The 15,063-nt window shown below is 44.2% G+C and overlaps 1 protein-coding gene across 5 annotated transcripts in view; it reads left to right on the forward strand.

The window, feature by feature from the left end:
- Positions 1-4,424: 4,424 nt before the first annotated feature.
- The window catches only part of ADAR (adenosine deaminase RNA specific), a 38,760-nt gene continuing 28,121 nt past the window's right edge, over positions 4,425-15,063 (forward strand). For 2 of the 5 annotated variants that reach the window (XM_025431073.3, XM_049112605.1), the window contains exon 1: positions 4,425-4,564. The gene's annotated coding sequence lies outside the window, so the exon portion shown is untranslated. Of the gene's footprint in view, positions 4,565-4,910; positions 5,076-6,146; positions 6,282-15,063 lie in introns of those variants that run through there. The other 3 variants (XM_049112604.1, XM_035719128.2, XM_049112606.1) reach the window with 3 other exon arrangements.

The following is a 15,063-nucleotide window of genomic DNA, read 5'->3' on the forward strand; positions in this document are numbered from 1 at the left end:
ATTGGAAGAAAGACAGTCTCTTCAATAAATGGTGCTGGGAAAATTGGACATCCACATGCAGAAGAATGAAACTAGACCACTCTCTTTCACCATACACAAAGATAAACTCAAAATGGATGAAAGATCTAAATGTGAGACAAGATTCCATCAAAATCCTAGAGAAGAACACAGGCAACACCCTTTTTGAACTCGGCCATAGTAACTTCTTGCAAGATACATCCACGAAGGCAAAAGAAACAAAAGCAAAAATGAACTATTGGGACTTCATCAAGATAAGAAGCTTTTGCACAGCAAAGGATACAGTCAACAAAACTCAAAGACAACCTACAGAATGGGAGAAGATATTTGCAAATGACATATCAGATAAAGGGCTAGTTTCCAAGATCTATAAAGAACTTTTTAAACTCAACACCAAAGAAACAAACAATCCAATCATGAAATGGGCAAAAGACATGAACAGAAATCTCACAGAAGAAGACATAGACATGGCCAACATGCACATGAGAAAATGCTCTGCATCACTTGCCATCAGGGAAATACAAATCAAAACCACAATGAGATACCACCTCACACCAGTGAGAATGGGAAAAATTAACAAGGCAGGAAACCACAAATGTTGGAGAGGATGTGGAGAAAAGGGAACCCTCCTACACTGTTGGTGGGAATGTGAACTGGTGCAGCCACTGTGGAAAACTGTGTGGAGGTTCCTCAAACAGTTAAAAATATACCTGCCCTACGACCCAGCAATTGCACTGTTGGGGATTTACCCCAAAGATACAAATGCAATGAAACGCTGGGACACCTGCACCCCGATGTTTCTAGCAGCAATGGCCACGATAGCCAAACTGTGGAAGGAGCCTCGGTGTCCAACGAAAGATGAATGGATAAAGAAGATGTGGTTTATGTATACAATGGAATATTACTCAGCTATTAGAAATGACAAATACCCACCATTTGCTTCAACGTGGATGGAACTGGAGGGTATTATGCTGAGTGAAGTAAGTCAGTCAGAAAAGGACAAACATTATATGTTCTCATTCATTTGGGGAATATAAATAATAGTGAAAGGGAAAATAAGGGAAGGGAGAAGAAATGTGTGGGAAATATCAGAAAGGGAGACAGAACATAAAGACTGCTAACTCTGGGAAACGAACTAGGGGTGGTAGAAGGGGAGGAGGGCGGGGGGTGGGAGTGAATGGGTGACGGGCACTGGGTGTTATTCTGTATGTTAGTAAATTGAACACCAATAAAAAAAAAAAAAAAAAAAAAAAGAAAAGTAAAAAAAAAAAAAAAAAAAAAAAAAAAAAAAAAAAAAAAAAAAAAAAAAAAAAAAAAACAAAACTCCTATTTATTTCTACCCTAGCAACAAACTATTACAAAGTGTAAATTTAAAGGATATCACAACAGCAACAAAACTTAAAAGGTATCTAGGAATAAACCCAACAAAAACTGTGCAAAATGTGGACACAGAAAATAGTAAACCTTTACTGAAAAGACATTAATGAAGACCTAATAAAAAGATAGCTATGAATTAAGACTCAGAGTCATAAAGGTGCAAATTCTACCCAAACTGATCTGTATATTCAAAGCAATGCCAATTAAAATCCCAACAAGTTTTGTGTATGTGTCTGTGCAACCAGAGAAGCTTGTTCTAAAACATGCATGGAAAAATATAGGACCAAGAATAGCCACGCAGAAGATGCAGAAGAAAAATAAGGAAGATTTTTCCTGCTAAATAATCAAGACTTTTTCTATGGCTATGGTAATTAAACAGTGTAGTGTAGACATTAATATCCACAAATCATACAGTAGAACAGACAGTTTAGAAGTACAGCCATGTTAATGTTAATACATTACCACGTTGGCACAACAGTTAGGAAAGGTGGGGCTAAGTTAAAAAACAAACCTGGGGGATCCCTGGGTGGCGCAGTGGTTTGGCGCCTGCCTTTGGCCCAGGGCGCGATCCTGGAGACCCAGGATCGAATCCCACATCGGGCTCCTGGTGCATGGAGCCTGCTTCTCCCTCTGCCTGTGTCTCTGCACCTCTCTCTCTCTCTCTGTGACTATCATAAATAAATAAATAAATAAATAAATAAATAAATAAATAAATAAATAAATAAATACAAACAAACCTGGGCGAGGGGAGTCATTTGTAAAAAGTAAAACCATAAACTAAATTCCAGAGAGCGTAAGAATTGAAGTGTCAAAAACAAAACTAAATATTTTTAGAAGAGTAAATTAATATATATTAAGGTTGGAAAAAAGACAGTAAACATTTATAAACTGAAAGTTAAGAACGTGTATTTATCAAAACAGAAAGTGAAAAGACAAGCCATATATGAGAGAAGAAACTTGCAACACACAGAAGTAACAAAGAAGTAGTGTTCGGTACAATTCACTAAAAAAAAAAAAAAAAAAAAAGAGCAAAAGACATGAACTGGCTATTATAAGTGAGCCAAAGATGGCCTCTGTATACAGCCCCACGGTTATTTCTATACCCGGAATGGGACCTCTAAGCTCAAAGCCTGCCAGTAAGTACCACACTTAGATGTTTACACAGGGATCCCTGGGTGGCTCAGTGGTTTAGCGCCACCTTCAGCCCAGGGTGTGATCCTGGAGTCCCGGGATCCAGTCCCACGTTGGGCTCCCAGCATGGAGCCTGCTTCTCCTTATGCCTATTTCTGACTGACTCTCTCTCTCTCTCTGTCTCTCATGAATAAATAAATAAAATATTTAAACCCTTCAGAGCTTTCTGACCCAGAGACTTCCCGCTGGGCTGCAGGGCAAGGTCACCTAACAACCTGGGAATTTCCTTGCCCTCCGCTCCTTCTAGATGCCCCAGGGTCTCCGCATGGTCTAGTTGTGAGGGACTTCAGCACACATACGTCAGAGCCGGCAAGAAGAAACGTGTGTGTGTGTGTGTGTGTGTGTGTGTGTGTGTGTGACTGCCACCTCGTGGTCATACCTTTTTGATCGTCTGCCTTGAAATCCCTTAAGTCTTGGCCAATAAATACACGAGACGCTTCACCTCAGGGATGTGCCAAGAAAGCTGGGATGAGACTATTTAACTCCCATTTCATTGCCCCAAATGCAGAAGTCTAAAGCATTAGGGAAGAAAATACGGATGCGGGCAGAAGTGTAAACTGCATAGCCACTTTGAATAAAGATGGCAGTATCATAAGAAGGTAAGCACTAACACCCCCAAGACCCATCAATTCTACTCCTAGGTAATTGGACCCAAGAAGTTTTTAGCACCAAAAGGCAATTCCTCATAACAGCACTGTTGGAAATAGCAAAAAAAACCAAAAAAACAAAAAAACAGAGACGGCAGAGCTGTTCAACAGCTGGAGAATGAATAAATGACACGCTCACATAGTGGACCGCCACGTAGCCGCGACTCTGCGGGGGGCCGCGAGGATGAATCTCAGGTCTGACCGAGAACGCCCGCCCAGGGTCCCTCGGTGACACCCTAGCGCCCAAGCAGATAGTATGGGGCGCACTGGCGCTCAGGAGTGGGGGGTGCCTAGGAGGTAGCCGGCTGGGAGGTGCCCAGGCCCCTGCCATCCCAGAAGCCTACCCAGGCCGGGATCTCGCTTCCGGCCTTCAGAGCGCCCAGAAAAGGGGCGCCTGGCGACTCCGCCCCTGCAGCACCCGACGCTTGGTTGCAGCTCAGGTCGTGATCTCGGATCCCGGGAACAGCGCCACCCCCCCCCCCCCCCCGCCCCGGGACTCCAGGCTCGGGGCTCAGCTTGAAGAGTCTCCCCCGCCCCTCCGCTCCCCTCCGCTCGGAAATAAATCGATCCAAAACAAAAGAACTGTGAGAAGTAAATTGCTGTTGTTTCCAAGTCTGCGGTAGTTTGTGGGGGCGGCCTGGATGAACTAGACATTTAGTAACGCGCCTGTGAACGTGCGTCCAGAACACCAGACGGTTCGCCAACACGGAAACCACCATATTGCTTAATAAGGACTCTAGATGTGAAAGTAACGCGCTGGAAGAGCGGTGCGGACAGTCAGGCAACAGCGTGAGGGGCACCGACCCCACAGGAAAGTCACCGGGCGGCCCGGCGGCCGGTCACAGGGGATCACCTCCGGGCCCGCGGTGCAGAGCCCGCAGAGACCAGCCCTCCCTGCCCCCGCCCCCCGGCGGCCCTCACTACGGGGCTTTCTAGATAAACTGACCGGCCGTCCTAGGACCACGTCTGAGCAAGGAATTCCGGGTCCTCGAGGCCGTCCAAACACCCCCGGAGCTACACACCGCGCCGGGCGTCGGCGAGCACCTCCCCCCACGTCGATCCCGCTGACCCGCACCCCCGCCCCCGCCCCCAGCGAGCCCCCCACAACACCCACAGCAAAACCCCGGCGGCCACCACGCAGACAAAAGAGGCGGTGGTCACGTGGTGCGGCCGCCCACGCCCGGCGCGCCGTGACATCAGCACTCGGCGACCCGGCCATTGATTCCCGGCGGCAGCGGCGGCGGCGGCTACGTGGTGGGGGCGGGCGGGGAGGGTCCGCGGCCGTGGCAGCCTCTGGGGTCGCGCCGCGGCCCGGAGGATCACTGCACCCGGTAAGGAGGCTGTTTCCTTCCCCGCACCGCCTTCCCGACCCGAGCTGCGGCAGGAGGGGGGGTTGCGGCTGGGGGGCGGGAGGGCCGGGGACGCGCACCGGGGGTGTGCGTGCGCGTGCGTCCGGGCGCGTGCTCGTGCGCGCGCGCTCGCGTGTGTGCGGGGCGCGCGGATGCTCTGGCTCGCGTGCGGTCGCAGCCCCGCGGCTGGGTACCACCGGCGCTGCTGCCCTAGGCGCGGACCGCGGCTGGCGCGGGGCTCCTGGGGCTCGTCCGGGGCCGCGCCGCCCTGCGCCTCCCCGCCGGGACCGCTGGCGCCCGCACCGCAGCCCGGAGCGGCCTCCCGCGGGGCAGGCGTGGGCGTCCGCCGCCGACAGCCCGCAGCGGGTTGCGGCCAGCGCGGTGCCGGGTGCCTCGGCCTGGCCGTGCTGCAGGAGGCCTGGTTGCGTCACCGCCGGCCCTCCGCCGGCTCGGCGTGATTCTTGGGCCCGGCTAGAGGGTAAGCCTGCCGCAGGTGTGTGATATCAGAGTTTGGGAGACCTGCCTGTCCGGGGCAGGGCGGGGGGCCCCACAGGCGCTCGACCGGGGCGGCGGAGGCCGCGCTGCCGGAGTGGCGGACTTGGCACACAGGCCTGTGCGGTGGCTGCTGCCGGAGGGGGAGGCCGGGAGGTCACGGGCAGCGCAGCGCGCAGGAGCATCGGATGGCCGAGCTCCTCTCTTTACCTAAGGAGGCTCGTGCCCATCGTTTCAGAGCCCCCGAAAGGTCTTTTCCCTGACTTAATGAGCAGTGGCGTGCTTGCTATATGGGAAGCGGAGGACTAGGTGGAAATGGGCATGAAGGGTGCAGTCAGGTCTGCCGTTTGCCGTCTGTGTGACGTTCAGTGAGTTAACTTCTCCTCCTCACCTGGGAAGCGAGGGTCATTATATCTACTTTGCAGGGCTATTGTCAGAATTTGAAGTGTCAAGCTATTATTAGGAAGGGCACAGCACCGAGGCACTTGAATTTGCTCCCTTGCTGAAGGCTTCCCATTGGCACAGCTGATGAAGAAGAGGGGGAACTTTTTGCTGTTTTGGGTATTTGCTATTCTGCCAGATGTGATGAAGCAGACGGGGGTGGGGGGGTCGAAAGGAGGAATCTCAAAACCCATAATCTCTCTACTAGAGATCTTGTAAAATTTTAGAACTGGAAAGAGGCTAAGGCCTCACGTTCTGAATTATAGCTTCTTTTTGTTGAGCACTTGTTATGTGCATGACACCGTATCAAACACTTTATATCCGCTAATGTAATACTTCCAGCAACACGGTACAATAACTAAGCATATCCCCATTTTCCAGATGCAGAACATGAGTCTTGGTCCAAATCCTGACACTAGTTGATAGCAGAACTGGAACTTGAACCCAGGCTTCTCAGGCTGTGTGGAATTTGGGTCTTGTTATTTATCAGAGACTAGAATCCTAGCGGTGTGAATCTGCTGTAGTGGGGCAAGGGAAGCATAAGCAGAGTTTAGAGAGCCAATATTTGCTTCAAGAATAATATTTCAAATTGTTCAGTGATAAATTATCTTTTATTTTACATTTTACCCAGCATTGTCCAGATGTGAACCAAGATTTGGCCTTTTCACCCAGAGAAAAAGGAAAGGCTCATGGGCACACAGTGCTGGGATCGTGGGCACACAGTAGGTATTTGGCAAATACCTGTGGAAAGAAGAAAAAACTTGAGGTATTGTTATTTCTGCCAGAATGAGACCCATTGCTTCCTTAAGCTAGCCATTCTTATACCGTAACAGTATAATATTAGCATCTTTCTTAAACGTGGGTTTAAAGATTTGAAGCTGTATTTCAGACCAAGATTGGTCTTATTATCTATGACCAACTGATTAGAGTTTTCAAATATATGAACAAGAGGATCTGAGCTTTCGGCATCTGTAGTGATCTCTTGAGACACAGCAGTTTATTTTGCATTAACATCTGTTATAATTGGACCATAATAGGTCCAGCTGCCTGGTGAGTTTTCTGGAGAACACTGGATGATTTTTTTGGTACAGGCTGAATAGTTCAAAATATTAAGGTGGTGGCAACATGGCAACATTAAATATTTAGGAGACACCTGTGACCAAGGTGCATTAATGTGGGGATAGTAAACTGGTGTTAAACAGATGATATTCTTGGTGTCTTTGATCAGCTGTTCTGTGTTAGTTCTCTGTTTGAAGATGACTTAGGGCTATAGAGTGGGTTATACAAACTCAGGTTTATGTTACTAATCCATATAGACTGACTTACACACACATATCCCAGGACCTGTTATTGCTGCTCTGTACCCTCCCAGATGCCTGAAAGCCCCCTATTTCACTGTCTTTATCAAACTTAATGGGAAAAACTCTAACATAATCTAGGCTCCCATTCCCCTGTACACTATCACAACCACACACACAGTGAACCTCTTTCCCCCAAAAAAGGGTATGTTAATCTAGTTGCAAATGGTAGAAACCCAACATAAACTAAGTTAAACAAAAAAAGAGTTCCCCTTCCCTCACTTTGATAATGTAACCAGGAAGTCCAAAGATGAGCTTCAGGCATGGCTGGATCATGAGGCTGAAATAATGTCATGAAGACTCTCCTGGTCCTGCCTTTCTCTGCTCCTTTTTGTTTATTATTATCATCCTCATTTTATCCTGCTGCTTTCTTTACACACACTAAAAAAGCTGAGCACCGGGAGACCCAAGCCAGTGACTTTCCAGTTAGTTCTCTTCTGCCTTGTAACTAATCACAATGGCCAGGGAGACAGGGATGCCATGGTTGGACAGATCTGTGTCACAGGTCCACTCCTGGGATGAAGAAGCAATCTGCTCCTCCATAACCACATGGGATGACTACTGTATGCATGCCTGTGCACAGCCACACTCATAGCCACTTGGAAGCCCTTCCAGAGCCCTCCGACTAGAACTAAACCCCCCTGGTTTTGTCCGTTGAGTCGTTGCTGTGTTGTGGCACTGATCCTGAGCCTTCTAGCCGTCCCACACTTGTGCGGTGGCTGCATCTGCCCTGCCCCACTGCTTCGTCCGATGACTGCCTTCTGGACTCAGGGCATGCTTCTCCCGGAAGCCTTCCTTAACCTCCATCAATGAGTTAGGCTTCCTCCCTGTTCATGGGTAAACACCTGAACACAGCCCTGTTGTCGATTTGATTACTCCCATCCTTAGTTGGCATCATTTCTCTTTTTAACAGTTGTAACCAATTGGTGTGTATTTATTTGTTTATTGCCTATCTCTCCTCATTAAAACATCAACTTTATGAAAATAATGAGGATAAGAATTTTTGTTTCATTTACTGCTGTATCTTTAGGACCTAGGACAGTGCCTGACACGTACTATGTGCTTAATAAATGTTTATTAAATGAACGAATGAAAATCTGCCCACAGGGAGAAAATGCTGACATCGTGTTGATGAGGACTCCAGTCTGCATGATAGATACAGTTCTCAGTATAAATGTCTGTAAACTCCAGTCCTGCGGGTCCACCGTGGAAAGGCAGAACCTGTCCCCAAGTGCCTGCAGAGGCCAAGGGTCAGGCCCCAAGGAGAAGCCACCTTGAAGCTCAACCCCATGAAATGTTTCCCTCCCCACCCAAACCTCTTTAAGCTATGATGGGTTGTATACGGAGGATTTTCCCAATTTATTTTTAAAACATTAATTTGAGCACTTACAATGTGCCAGGCACTGTTCTAAGCCTTTTATAAATAACTCATTCTTCAACTGGAGTTTTGGGAACAAGGGTTGTGAACTTTAAAACTTTTTTAAAATACCAAAACACTCAAGAAAGGCTAAAAAATACCAATTAGAGGGATGCCTGTCTGGCTCAGTCGGAGGAGCAGGTGACTCCTGATCTTGAGGGTGAGTGCAAGTCCCAGGTTGGATGTAGAGTACTTAAAATCTTAAAAAAAAAAAAACCCCAGTTAGGAAATTCTGAAAGCAGTGAGACCCCTCCATGCAGCCCATCTCACCCTCTAGAGGTAGAGCTACCACCTCTGCTGTGTGTCTCCTTCCTGACCTTACAGTTTTAATTGCAGCATTAAAGAAATGAAATTATATGTACATATCCATATGTGTATACGTGTATGGGTACAGAGACCTCCATCTGTACTGTGTCTGGTGGATTTGGTTGTCACCCAATGCAGCCAGGCTCTGTGTGCCCCTCCGCCTTTCCCCTTCTGCCACCTGCACCACTGCTCCCTGAGACGCAAAGCTGCCCTGCCATGGGGGGCTGCAGCACAGTGGCTCAGGGGACCTTCAAGACAGGGGTTGTTCAGGGGTTGCCCCTCCGCCCACATCTGTACCCAGCACCCCGCAGAGCACATCCGTTTTTCCTGGTTACTGCACCTTCCCTGGCAGAAACCCTACCCAAGTCATGCCCACTCCCTCGAGTTTCTTCTTGTAACACAAACAAGTAGTTCTGGTAGCAGGGGAGACTTGAGGGGGGAGGGCTCATGTTTAAGCCCCCACTTAACCTCCACCTGCAGCACCCCACCCCTTCAGGTGTCGTCCTGACACCCTTCTAGAAAAGTGAGTGCAGGTGCCCCAGGCTGCCCACCCTCCAGGATTGGGTATTTTAACTAAAGAAGGAAAATCTTCACCACATTGAAAAATAGTGTCTAGCTTTAATTTGCATCTTTTGTTATGATGAGTTTGAATTCTTTTTGCATATGCTTACCATTTTTATTTCTATTTTTAAGTTCTCAGTTAATATTTGTCTATTAATTGCATTTTTTAAAATAAATTATACAGATTCCCTAAAAAACCTGAGTATGTGCTCATGAGAAAAACAAACAAAAAACTTCATTTACTGTGAATATTTTTCTAATTTGTTTGCCATCTACTTTTGGCTTTTTCATTAAACATGCAAAACCTATTTTTCATTATTCTGTAGACAAATTTTGTACTTTTTATTTCTTCTTTTGCTTGTAAGCTTTAAAATGTTTTTCTTCATTCTGTATTCTAGTATTTTATGTTTTGCTTTTTTTATTACCTTAAAAAGCTAATATTCAGTTTTATTTCCCATTTTAACAAAATATTTGATGCAAATATGTGTAATGTCTTAAATAAAATAAGTTTGAATTAGATGAAGGTCTATGTTTTATTTTACATTACATTAGTGTATATATCATTTTAAAATGATTTTCCAGAATATCAAAGCTTGTTTCTTGAAGCTGAGGTTGAAATGTATGTATGATTCTCATAATTGATGTTGTTAGCACACCCATGAATTGCCATGTGGGTGGTGTTTACCTGTGGCTGCTGCTCTAGTTTCACTGGCAGCTTTTCCCTGTGGAGCCACAATAATGAGTTTACCTCCTTCCAGTTCCCTCATCCCACTGTTTCCCTAAGACTCTTTTATTATGATATAATTTTATTCAATAGACAGCAGATGTTTCAATGAATATTGACAAATATATCTAGCCATTTAATCACAATCCAGATCAGGAAAATAAAGCACTTCCATCACCCCCAGAAGGTTCCCTTATGCCCCTCTGTAGTCATCAGTGTCCCCAAAGGTCTGTCATCAGCACAGATGAGTTGTGGTGCTCTGAAGCCTCTCGCGGTGGAATCCTGCAACACACTTCTGTGTGTGGCTTCCTTCAGCAGGGCTCAAACCTTGCCCTCTGTGTAAACGTGCACCAGCGTGTGTGCTCTTCACATGACGGACATTTGGTTTGTGTCCAGTTGAAGACTTTTAAGAATAAAGCTCTATGAATATTTTTTCTTTCTTTCTTTTCTTTTCTTTTCTTTTCTTTTCTTTTCTTCTCTTTTCTTTTCTTTTCTTTTTTTCTTTTCTTTTCTTTTCTTTTCTTTTTTCTTTTCTTTCTCTTTCTTTCTTTCTTTCTTTCTTTCTTTCTTTCTTTCTTTCTTTCTTTCTTTCTTTCTTTCTTTCTTTCATTGAGGTACAGAACATATAACCTGAAATTTATGTCTTACTGTTTCCAAGCTTACTGTTTGGAACTTTTCCATGGTGCAACAGTATATCTACATTTGCATCATGAAACATCGGAACTTTTTCTCTTGCAAATTCGAAACTCTGTACCCATTAGACCACACAGCTCCCGCTTTCCTCTTTTACCCCTGGCTCTGGGAACGTTCTTACAGAAGCCTCTCTGTGACTGTTTCTTTGTATTTTCCTTGCTAAGTATGCAGGAGTACAGTAGCTGAGTGTGAGGGCAGTTGCATGCCGTGCCTTAGGAGGAGCTGCCAAACCACTTCCAAAACGGCAGCCATTCGTGTCACAACCAACAGTGTCCGAGAGCCTCGCTGCCCTGTGTCCTCACCCAATTTAGCTTTTGTGAGTTTTCTTATTTTAGCTCTACTGAGAACTATGAAGTGCTGCCTTACAGTGTTAGCACCAAGTATTTTAATCCTTTATTTACATGGCTGCTTCCATTACAAGACTGTGCTTCTTAAGGACAAGTTTCATGCCATTTGTATTTATCTCTTTATTCTTACTGATTCCCCACCCCCATTTGGGGGGTGATAGATGCTTTAGAACAAAAAACTTGACAATTGTAGGAAACTATAAAATTGAGTAAGATCACTTGGTGATCTTCCCTCTCGACGTCCATACACATTGGTGTCTCTTGTACTGTGCTGTATTACTTGACCCACACATTTGTTGCATCTTGCGTGGGGCAACTCAGCCGCTCAGCTGTGTCCTGTGTCCTTGCGTCCGCTGTGCTGTCTCAGGGCACCACCTCTTCACGGCAAGGAATGCAGTCAGCTGGGTGTGCTTCATTAACCAGAACTGTCACATGCATTCTTGGCAAGAAAATGGAATCGCCAAGAGGAGTTTATTAGACTAATTACAGTCCTCCCTCTGGGTCTGGGGAGGGACCCTGGCCTCAGAGAAAGGTGCACCGAGTCAGGGCTGTCTCAGAAGGAAGGCAGGTGGTCAGCAGTACCTGCTACTTAGGCCTGTTGTTTCCCAAAGCTAAAATTGTTCTCTATTTACAAGTTTATGTTATGTTCCTTTACTATGATTTACACATTCTCCGTGGCATTAACTGTCTATACCACTTTTGTGTGTTGTGTAATTTATACTGTTCCAGCATCTACACGATCATGTCTGCAGTTGGAGACATTAAAGCCATTCTCAGTGGTTTCCTGTTGTAAACAATGCTATAGCAAACTTAAGTCTTCATACTAGATTTCAAATTCTCTTTTCAAGGTAGATTTTTATGATTTTATTATTTTTATTAAGAATAACTAGTGATAGGATTACTTTTTTTTAAAGTAGGCTCCACACCCAGCATGGAGCCCACCATGGGGCCTGAAATCAAGACCTGAGCTGAGATCAAGAGTTGGACGTACAACTGACAGAGCCACCCAGGAGCCCCTATGATTACATTATTAATAATAATGGTTTAAAAAAAATAATGGTTTTGACTATGAACTGAGGTTATGGACATTGAAGACATTGGACATATAGTGTCCAATTACTTCATTAAACAGTGGAACCCATCATTGGTCTTACCGCCAATATAGTCAAGTGTCTATTGCTCCTCCTCTCCTCGCTGTTTCCTTTTCTCCCTCTATTCCACAAATATTTGTTGAGCACCATCTATTGCCAGAGGACTGAGCTGGGTCATGGAAGTATGAGACATTTGCTCAGGAGAGGCAGACATGATGAGTAATTAAGTGATCATGCAAATATGTGATTTGTGATAAAGACTGTGAAGAAAGCTTTCCTATGGTTATGGGTACTATAAATTTTATATGGCTTCTGCCCTCTGGCATAGGGACAGGACTAGAGGAGAAAACTGTGACTTGGCTTTTTCAAGGCTGCAAAAGTACTCTGTGGCTGTTGGACAAACAGAATGGAAGGTATCTTTTGTGAAGCCTGATTAGGGGAGGTTTGGCCAGGAAGTGGGGGCATTCTGCAGACCTGGTTATGACCTTGGGTCTTGATCCAAAAACCAGTGGGTAGCCATAAAAGGTTTAAAGAAGGGAGATGGCAGTGACTCAATCATAGCTGAGAATATTTTGGATAGAGCCAGAGTAGATTCCTAGAGTCCAACATTAGATTGTGAAGGTAAGTAAGCGTGGAGTCCCCAACTAGCACTGAGTAATCTCATTTTTTTATTACCAATTTTATGAATGATGATGTAAATCATACTACATTTTCATGTTGTTAGTTATTAGTATAATTGAATATTTTCCCAAGTGTTTGATAGGCATTTGTACTTTGGTATATTTGTGTGATTACCTTTTTTATTGACTGTAGTTTTAGTGGGGACAGCTTAGTGTAGTGGCCAAGACCACCTGCTTTGGAGCCAAAATGCCTGACTCTGAGTCCTGGCTCTGCCAGCTGCTGGCTGTATTACCTTGAACAACCTCTGTGGCCTTTGGTCTGTCTCTGTTTCCTCTTCTGTAACATGGGGTCAACAGTAGTGTACCTCTCTCATAGATGATTTTGGGGATTAAAGGATAAACTACAGTGTTGGAACCTCTGACATATTAAATAATATATTTAATATATATTTATATAATATATAATATAAAATTTATAAATATATAAATTATTTATAATATATATTATATATATATATATAAAGATTTTATTAATTTATTCATGAGAGACACAGAGGGAGAGGCAGAGACATAGGCAGAGGGAGAAGCAGGCTCCCTGGGGGAGCCCGATGAGGGACTCGATCCCAGGACCCCAGGATCACAACCTGAGCCAAAGGCAGACGCTCAACCACTGAGACACCAGGCACTCTTATTAATATATTTTTAAACTTATTTTCGAACAGTGTCATATCTTTTGAAGTACGAAACTTATCTGCAGTGAAGAGATGTCCTTCTCTTTTCTGATATCTTCCATTGCTATGAAATAAGTCCTACATACTTTGTTTTTTAGTGTTTTTATTTAAAATACAGATAATCCTTTAATCCATTTGTAATTTATTCTGGCTGATTAATGTAAGGCAAGGCTCTAAATAGATTGTTTCCCCCAAAAAAGCCTCTGAATTGGCTGAGCTCCATGTTTTGACATACCCTTCCTCCCCTACAGTGCTTTTGGCGTCCTGTCCTGCATTGGGCCCATACATACACTGAGGTCTATTTAGGGAATATGGTTCTGCTCTGTCAGTCTTTAGCTCCATTCTTATATGATACCAGTACTGCCATGAATTAATTAGTGTAACTGTCTTCATTTTGTCAAATAGTGACTCCTTACTGCTCTAACCTCCTTAGATTTTGCAGTAAACTGTTATTTAATTTGGCTCTACTTGGCATTCATAGGCTGTTCCACTGTCCTATTTGGGGTTGGCATATCCTACTTAAGATATATATTCTTCAGCAGAGTTTTATACCTTTCCACATGTAGACTGTTCACATTTCTTGAGATTATTCCTAGATGTTTCTCTCTTCTTTTTTTTTTTTTTGATGTTTTATTTGCTATTAAGAATATAGTATTTTTATCCTACATATAAGGAACAGGTTGTGTTTTGTGTATTTTTCTTATATCCAGCCATATTCCTTGACTGCTGTTGATTCTAAGAGTTTTTATTCTGCTGATCAGTTAGTTTTGATATTATCTGCACATAATCTGGTTTTTCTTTATATTTTAATTTACCTCATATTTCTGTTTTCCATTATAAAATACACTAGAATCTCCAAAGCAATTTTAATACCATATTTTTTTCATTCTAAGACTGTTGAACATAGAACATGCTACTGATTCAATAATAGCTTTTGGGGGCTACCATATGAAATGTACCGCACATTGTAATTCACATTACAATATCAGAAATGTTAGGAGTGCATCTCAGAATTGAAGAAATAAGATAATAGTAGTAATGGTGGCCCTCCTTATCTTATTTCTCATTTTAGTCGGAATGCTTAACCCATTTTATTTTTTCTTTTAAGATTTTATTTATTTATTTGGCATAGAGAGAACACAAGCAGGGGGAACAGCAGAGAAACAGAGAGAAGCAGACTCTCCACTGAGCAGGGAGCCTGACATGGGCTCATAGGATCATGACCTGAGCTGAAGGCAGACACTTAACCAACTAAGCTACCCACTCGCCCCTTTACCAATTTTATTTTATTTTATTTTATTTTATTTTATTTTATTTTATTTTATTTTATTATTTTTAAATTATTTATTTATTTATTTATGATAGGCACACAGTTGAGAGAGAGAGGGGCAGAGACACAGACAGAGGGAGAAGCAGGCTCCATGCACCGGGAGCCTGACGTGGGATTCGATCCCGGATCTCCAGGATCGCGCCCTGGGCCAAAGGCAGGCGCTAAACCACTGCGCCACCCAGGGATCCCATCCAATTTTAAATATGATATTGGCTATTGGTTTATTGTATTTTTTCAAATGAAACAAAAGATGCTAATTGTGCTGCACAGTAATGAGAAAAGTATACTGTTTGGTTGAACTACAAATTGGAGATCATGGCTATGCAAGTCGTCTCTGACAGCTGGTCTGTTTCAGTTTTTTCCTTTGACA

The sequence above is a fragment of the Canis lupus genome, chromosome 7 (genome assembly GCF_003254725.2).
Source record: "Canis lupus dingo isolate Sandy chromosome 7, ASM325472v2, whole genome shotgun sequence".
Taxonomy (NCBI): domain Eukaryota; kingdom Metazoa; phylum Chordata; class Mammalia; order Carnivora; family Canidae; genus Canis; species Canis lupus.